Raw genomic sequence first — 8,633 nt, forward strand, 5'->3', positions numbered from 1 at the left:
ATGTGTAATAAAAGTAGACGAGTACCATTAGTTTGGTAGGTCAAAAGCAACTTATTTTTTTCAATTTCTTGATGAAATAAGTGGGTTGACAAATTAATATTTTATCAAAAATAAATGATTAGAAGAAAATGAATTGTTTGAGCATGCTTTCATTTTCTTCCGACCGCATTCAAGTTTAGTTAAACTGAATATTAATTATTATCTTTTTTGGAAAATGGTTAATACAATTTCATTAAAAAATCTTGAAGGTGGGAGGATTAGGAATTAAAACTAGACAAACTTTAGCTATGATTAAAAGATGACAATCAAAATATCCTAAAGAAACTGATTAGTAGCATTCGTAAAAACAAACAACAGAGATTACAAACGAAAAAAATACAATCAAAAACAGATCTTAACTACCCAATCAAGGTGTTTATCAACAATAACTTTCAAAATTACATTTCACTCTAAATCAAGTATGTGAAGTAGAAATCTCATATATAAAGATGATTATATAGTAAATTAGAGTGCATCTGAACCTTAATTAAGATAAGAATAATGATTAACGTATCACAATATATATTTTATTATTTAACTTAATTAAAATAGTGAATATCACCCTGAGCCTCAGAGTGTTCCGGTGAAAAGAAACTATCTAATAGACCAAAAGTTCACGAGTTCAATTATCGTTGAAAACATTTTGAATGGAAGCGAAGGGTTAGGGGTATCATACTTATTTAAAAAAAAAATGTGAATATCCTCTTCCTTGTTTGCCTGCAACTATATTCAATCAATTAATGAGAAGGTTCCCATGAGGTTTTTTTTATGAATTATATATGTGAACATATTTTAATATTAATTATAATGCTCATAGATAGATACTAATCTTTCACTCATCAATCAGACTATATGGAATCATTCAATGTTCTTTATAGAAGGCTTATGATCAATTCTATATATGTAAAGAATGAATGAAGAAATGGACTGTCTATAGATCATTTAAGTAAACAAAAATAACATATTTTATTTTAATGGGTTACATGATTAGAAGAAGACGATTTCGAAATAGGAACATAACTATTAGCGGAGAAATCCGACAAAATTGCCGACGTTTCTTCAACATAAGATACCATTGTTACCCCGTCTCGACTTTTTCGATCCGCGTCTTTAAACTCTAAGGTACAGGGGTTAAAGATCTCAACTAAATTAAGATTTTTTTTATTTTTTTTAACAAGTAATAATATTTCAAATAAAAAATGCAGAATATTCAGATTTTAGCAAAAACTTGACTTTCAATAACCACGAAGATTTAGCAAGTTATCTTTCTTACTATCGCCATAATCCGTCGCTTTTGATACCGTAATAATTGAGAAGAACAAAAAGGGTTGAATCACTCATTTTATGACTTTCTTCACTATATACCTAAATCACTATTGATTTAGGGGTGTAGTTCTTTTTTAAGGTGTTTCAGAATGGAAGGTATTTAATTATAAGAATTAAATATCTCAATTTTATGTTTGTATGTAGATTAATTTAATTGTTTTTGTTGACGCACAAATTAATGGGAAATTTGATCAAATGACCCTCAAAAGAGGGTCATTCTCATTTTTAACCTTACTAAATTCAGTTTTATTTTTAACCTTTTTTTAAAATTTTTCATTTTTACCCTTACTAACCTTTTTACATTTTTTTTCTTCCTCTTCCTTTTCCTTCCATTTCCCTTTCTACCCGTTTTTTCTTTCCCCTCTTGCCTTCCCCCGGCGACAGTTCCCAACGGCTCCCCAGTTGCTCTCCCCCTACGACTCCCACGCCCCACACCCCAAGCCGACTCCCCCACGACGGTTCCAGCCCCAGCCGACTCCTCCACGATCATCGGATGCCTACCCCTCGAGCCCGACTAACCGTTGATCGCCAAACGCTTCGAGGCCGACTCCCGACGATCGCCAAGTCCCAGAGACGCTGAGCCCGACGTTTTCCCAGCATTACTGAGGTTAGTTCGACTACTCCCCGATGATTTTACTGTTTTTGCATGTTAAGTATGAAGGTTTTAGGGTTTTAGTTTAGGGTTTATGCTTTAGTTAGTTCTATTGTTTTGGTTTGGAATGCTTTGATCCGAGAAATGTATAGTTTTTCCTTATACTGAATGGTTTGTGAACATTTTCACGTGGGTAATTGAAATGCGTGGTTTGCAATTGAGTGGGGCGTGGTGCGTGGGAGTGGGGCTTGGGGCGTAGGGCGTGGGCTTTGGCGTGGACTTGGGCTTGGGCGTGGGTGATACGTGGAGCGTGGGCTTGGGCGTGGGTGATACGTGGAGCGTGGGCTTGGGCGTGGGTGGTGTGTGGAGCGTGGGCTTGGGCGTGGAGTGTGGGCTTGGGCGTACCACGCAATATGTAAAACTAATTTAATAATTTTATTAATAAGCGGGGATAGCTCAGTTGGGAGAGCGTCAGACTGAAGATCTGAAGGTCAGGTGTTCGATCCACCTTCACCGCAAAAGTTTTTTTTCTATTGGAAATTTTAAACAGAGTGATGATATATATAAGCATTGAAATGATTTTGATATGTATGAATTATTCTTTAAAAAGGGTTGTGTGTGCAATTTTTCTTGGGCCAATACTCTAGAATTGTTTACGCTCATACTTATTTCGATAATATTGTGGCTCATGGTGGTTGGGATGATTGGGACCACATCAGTAACAAGAACAAGTATGCATCTTTAATATACAAATCTTAAAATTCATGTACTTTTGATGCATACTATATTAATTGTTGAATTTTCTATATAGGACTGCCTTTTTCGGGGTGTACAAGTGTTATGGTCCTGGGGCAAAAGAGGTTCGTGGAGTGTCTTTGGCTAGAGAATTGGACTATGAATTGGCTCATCCATTTCTGGCCAAGAGCTTTGTCAATGGAAAGCACTGGATTGCACCCTTAGATGCTTAATACAACAAATAATTAATTCAATTTCATTATTTATTGTGTAGTCATTTATTTGTTTAATTGATTCTTTCATAGATGTTGAATTAGTATAAATAGAAATGAATGGTGTTTGTGTGACTTATAAAAATTACATTATAATCTTCTCAAAGTCATTCAAATGGAAAGTTATTAAAAAGTCATTTGATAAATTTGATTCTTGGTTTTAGCGTTTTTGGGATATTCTTTATTGGCAAAAGAGCTTTAGGGACAAGGTGAAATGTCTCTAGTTTTGAAATTTTTAACATCAATATTGAGAGGATGAATAATTAGTTTCTAAGTTTTAAACCTATTTCTTCTGTATATGTTTTGGTTAATGATGAATTTTGTTTATGTTACGCACTTGTTGTTTTCCTTTGGGCAAAAAAAAACAATTTATTTGTTGCTTTGTGCTCTCAATAATTTCTAAGTAAACAATCTTTATATATATACAAAAAAATACAAGATTTATAAGATATAAACGAAAAAATTGAGATTCCTTTTCAAGAATAAGAATGTATGTATAGGATTTGCACAATCCCATCAGTGGATTCAATTTACAAATTGTTGAGAGAAAGAGACAACTGAGAAAATAAGAACCTGACTTACTTATAATCCCACCCTTCCATTACACATTGGAGGCTTTTCTCAAGTGCAGCAAATAGTACAACAGATATATTACACAACAACTAGTAATTTGTTCAAATTTCTACTTCATAAAGCTCCAATTTGTGCTGCAAGTACAACAGCAAAGTTTCATAACTGACCCTCAATTGCACACTATAATGCCTCTTTCTTTTTGCCAAAAACCAGAAGACTTTGTACATATGCTTCTGTTACATAGATATGTATGATAAAAGTTGTTATAGTCGATTAATGCAAGCACAAACACAAAAACAAGAATATAGATTTAGCAAGGTTCATCCTAGATTAAGATTACCTTCTTAGCTCATATTAGAAACTTAAGTTCACATTAGAGATAATCAGAATGTTAGGTATTTTTGCGGTGAAGGTGGATCGAACACCTGACCTTCAGATCTTCAGCCTAACACTCTCCCAACTGAGTTATCCACGCTTATTAATAAACTTATTAAATTATTTTTACATATTGCGTGGTACGCCCAAGCCCACGCTCCACGCCCCACCCACGCCCATGCCCACGCCCAAGCCCACGCTCCACGCACCACCCACGCCCAAGCCCAAGCCCACGCCCACGCCCACGCCCACGCCCACGCCCACGCCCACGCCCCACTCAATTGCATACCACGCATTTCAATTACCCACGTGAAAATGTTCACAAACCATTCAGTATAAGGAAAGACTATACATTTCTCGGATCAAAACATTTCAAACCAAAACAATAGAACTAACTAAAGCATAAACCCTAAACTAAAACCCTAAAACCTTCATACTTAAATGAGTCAAAATATGTTAAACTTGTCAAAAACATGTTAAACGTGCCAAAATGTGTCAAACGTGTCAAAAATAAGTTAAATGAGTCAAAAATATATTTAACATGTTAAAAACATGTTAAATGTGCCAAAAACGTGTTAAACTTGTCAAAAACATATTAAACGTGCCAAAAACGTGTTAAACATGTCAAAAACATGTTAAACATGTCAAAAACGTATTAAACATGTCAAAACATGTTAAATGTGCTAAAAACATGTTATAAACGTATTAAACATGCCAAAACTGTTAAGCGTGCAAAAATGTATTGAACATGCCAAAAATGTGTGAAATGAATTAGGTCAAACGAATCAAATATTAGTTAAACGAGTTAAAAACGTGTTGAATAAGCCAAAATGTATTAAATTAGGTAAAACAAATCAAATAATTGTTAAACGGATCAAAATATGTTAACAGAAATAAAAACGTTTAAAATATTTAACGAGTAAAAATCGTAATAAATGTGTTACAAACTAAAATTTAGTTTGGAACCCATACCCATATGGGTTGGATAATGGGTTGACCAAATTTAATTTTGATTGAATATGGGTTGGGTTTCACCCATTTGCACACCCTTATTGGACTTACTCCTATTTCATTTTACAATTCCTCACTCATAGTAATATATCGGGTAGTCAAATTTATGATATTGCTTGAGACTTAGTTATTTGGAAATTTAACCGTTCTTATCGAGAACTTACAAACTATTTATAACCTATTCAACGTTATTATATTATTCTTTTTTTTCAAATGTTATGTTTTATTGTTATGCTTAAACAATTTTTTTTTTCATTTTAAATATATAGACCATTTTCAATAATTATATAAATCTTTTAAAATAAATTTGATGTATAATTATATTATTTAACAATAAATTTTTACGAAGAATGAAATCGATCAAACAGAATCGACTAATAAATCGAAATTGATGATTTGTTATTTTTTCAAACCGATTTTTAAATATTTGTTGTATATTTCTGTGTACAAAACTGAACTATTAAATACTTTTATAGACCAACTAACAAAATTTTGTAATTTTTTTTTTGTTAATTTTTTCTCACTTTTAAACTATAACAAAAAGTTTGTATATTTATATATTATGTCTATAATATTTCTTTTATTTCCCGGCGCATGTTAAGTGACGGTAAAATTAATAAGAAAGGACTCATTATTATATATGTTTGGTTCCTTGATTTATACTATTTACTATTATTTATGAATGACATATTTAGATTTTGTCATATTGTTTAGATGAATAAGATTAGAGATTTGTTAACCTTCTAATGTTTAACAACCCTTAGGAGAACCACAACTTAACAACTAGCTATCATTGCTTACTCTAATGCTTATTATATCGGATAATTTCACACATATTACCGATGTGGGATTCTAAAGACATTTCAAATAATTCTCATGTGGAATTTGCATAAAATCAAGGATTTTAAAGAACAAACGATTAGTTTTGACACAATTAAAATTCCACATCAAAAGATGATGGGAGTGGGAGAAGTTTCTTTGTATATAAAAGAAACTCTCTCTCCACCTTTTGGTTTATTGCACCCAATACTTGTATCTTTTCTTATTTATTGATTTATAGCCTTAGTGGTCAGAGACGTAGCCAACATTTTAACTGAACTCCATTATCAAATTCTATTAGTGTGTTCTTTCGTTTGTTTCTTACTTTTGTTTCTATCAAGTTTTTTCAAACAAGTGGGGTGGGGGGGGGGATTTACAGAAACAAAAGAAGAAACAAACAAAAGAACACACTAACATAATTTGATAACGGAGTTCAGCAAAAATGTTACATACGTCTCCGAGCAATAAGGCTATCAATTAATAAAAAAGCAAGATACAAGTATTGGGTGTAATAAACAAAAGGGGGAAAGTTTCTTTTATAGGCTAAGAAATTTCCCCAACTCCCATCATCTTTCGATGTGGGATTATATGCAAATTGTGAAGAGATTTTCTTTTATATACTAAGAAAAACTTCTTTCACTCCCATCATCTTTCGATGTGGGATTCTAAGTGTGTCAAAAATAACACAAACTCTATTCTTTATATAATGGCTAACCCTTTTAATCTCCTTCTCATGTTCAATTATGTATGTTATTTTTTCATTTCCTGACGCATATTAAGTGTCGGTAAAATTAATAAGAAAGGACTCCGTCATTATTATTATATATGCCTTGTTCCTTGATTTATACTATTTATTATTATCTAAAAATAATCAAGTTATAAATGACAGGAGAAAATAAAGAAATAATTAGTTGATCCACCCTTGTTTCCAAAGCAATAGTTCCATAGAAGGGATTGAAATATTTGGATTTTGTCATGTTGTTTAGATGAATAAGATTAGAGATTTGCTAATAAATTAGACAAAGATTTATGATGCTTCACTGAAATTGGTAGAAAATCGATCTAACAAATGAAGATGAGAAGTGAACATTACATTGTTGTTAAAGTACATTTTTATCTCTATTGTTGTTAAAACTGACCAATAGCGACGGAAAATATAACGTAGCTATTGACAGATTTCATGTCGCCAGAAAATAATAGCGACAGCACCCGTCGCCATCAAATTACTAATTACTCATTTTTAGCGACAGTAATAGCACCCGTCGTCAGAAAATAATAGATTTTTTGGTCAAATTACTAATTATTTTTCTAAAAAAAACCCATATTATCAAAATTTATTCCAAATATATCAAATGAATTTTGATATTTGGTCAGTTCAAAATGTAGAACAAATATTGAAAACTTTTTAACATAAACAACCTGAATTTCAGATTTTGTAACATTAGCTACTTTATACTCAAGTTACATTAATTATACATTTAAATTTTTAGAAAACAAATATTAGTTTATAGCTATCCAATTACTAATTACAATTCTTAAACTTTTAGCAAGCAATATAATAATAGTTGGTCTATAATTTTAACAATTCAATTTCCTAGTTTAAAATGTACATCAAAAAAATATAATTTCATAAACAAAATTACAGTACTACAAAATTATTAAAAATTGTAATCTTAAACTAAAATTAATTATCTATGAATAACATCATCAAATAAATATATTGTAAATTATTAGATAACTAAGAAACTTTAATTTCATGTCTAAATGGAGAATAAAATAAAATTATAATAAATATTATAATTCAAAATAGCCACTAACTTAAATATATAATCTTCTACTAGTACTTATAGCAGCTAATAATAGTTAATTAGTTCTCTATTCTCATAGAAAATTATGATAAATTTTAATGGTATCTTTAATTGAAATCACATAAGAGAATATTAAATTCAAATTATCTAGAAACATATAAAGAACAAATAGACTGGATAATGACCTTCATCACAATAAATTCAAACAAAAGGTAAATATTTAAATTAAGAGATTAGTTTCAATCATAATATTTTCATGTTATTTATAGGATGTCGAAACAGACATTTTACTCAAAAAAAGTTTTGACCTATTTTGTTATCTTGTTCACAAGATTGGTTTTCTCGAGATATTTTTTTGAAGAATCCACAATTATTTTTTGTCCATCTCCATAAAAATCAACATTAGCATTAGTGAAACCTTCGTATGCAATTTTTGTCAAATCTTAGATTTTAACTTTTAAGTAAAATATTTTACGCTTAGAGATAGTCTTCTCACTTATAGAATTGAGTTATAGGGAGGATTATTTCAACTAGTTATAAAATTAATAGAATCTGCAAGGTCCATATTGCTACGAACAATTGAAGATGGTATAGGCCCTTAAAGCTGTTACCACTCAAATTTTTGGACATACAAGTACAATTTTATATTAGGTTCAAAAAAGTATTGAGATACATGAACAAATCATAAACTTCATTCATAAAGGAAAACAATAGTGTTCTTTTACAAAAATTAATGACCTAAGAGATATGTCTAGAGATGTCGTAGTTGTCCCTCAAATTACTTGCGACGTGGATTCCCCTTACGATTACGGTGATAAACACGTTATTGAAGACACTTAATTTAATCTTGTATTTATGTCGAGATTGTTTTAAAATAGCTATAATACATAATTAAAAGTGTCTCAGCAAATCACTTTAATTAATTAATTAATTTAATACTTACCCATATCTAGCCATCCCAAACATCTATAAAATTTTCTTGTTTTAAGTTAGGCCCAGTAACATTTTATTTAATTTCTAAAACATAAAAAATAAAAATAACGTAAGCTTCTAAATATCAATACAAATATTTATTGATCAAAA

At 30.8% G+C, this 8,633-nt stretch overlaps 1 non-coding gene across 1 annotated transcript; it reads left to right on the top strand.

Annotated features, from left to right (window-relative positions):
- The first annotated feature begins 2,402 nt into the window (after positions 1-2,402).
- Positions 2,403-2,475, top strand: TRNAF-GAA. Its single transcript has one exon. It is a non-coding gene; the product is annotated as a tRNA-Phe (tRNA).
- Positions 2,476-8,633: the final 6,158 nt, after the last annotated feature.

The sequence above is a fragment of the Impatiens glandulifera genome, chromosome 5 (genome assembly GCF_907164915.1).
Source record: "Impatiens glandulifera chromosome 5, dImpGla2.1, whole genome shotgun sequence".
NCBI classification, from domain to species: domain Eukaryota; kingdom Viridiplantae; phylum Streptophyta; class Magnoliopsida; order Ericales; family Balsaminaceae; genus Impatiens; species Impatiens glandulifera.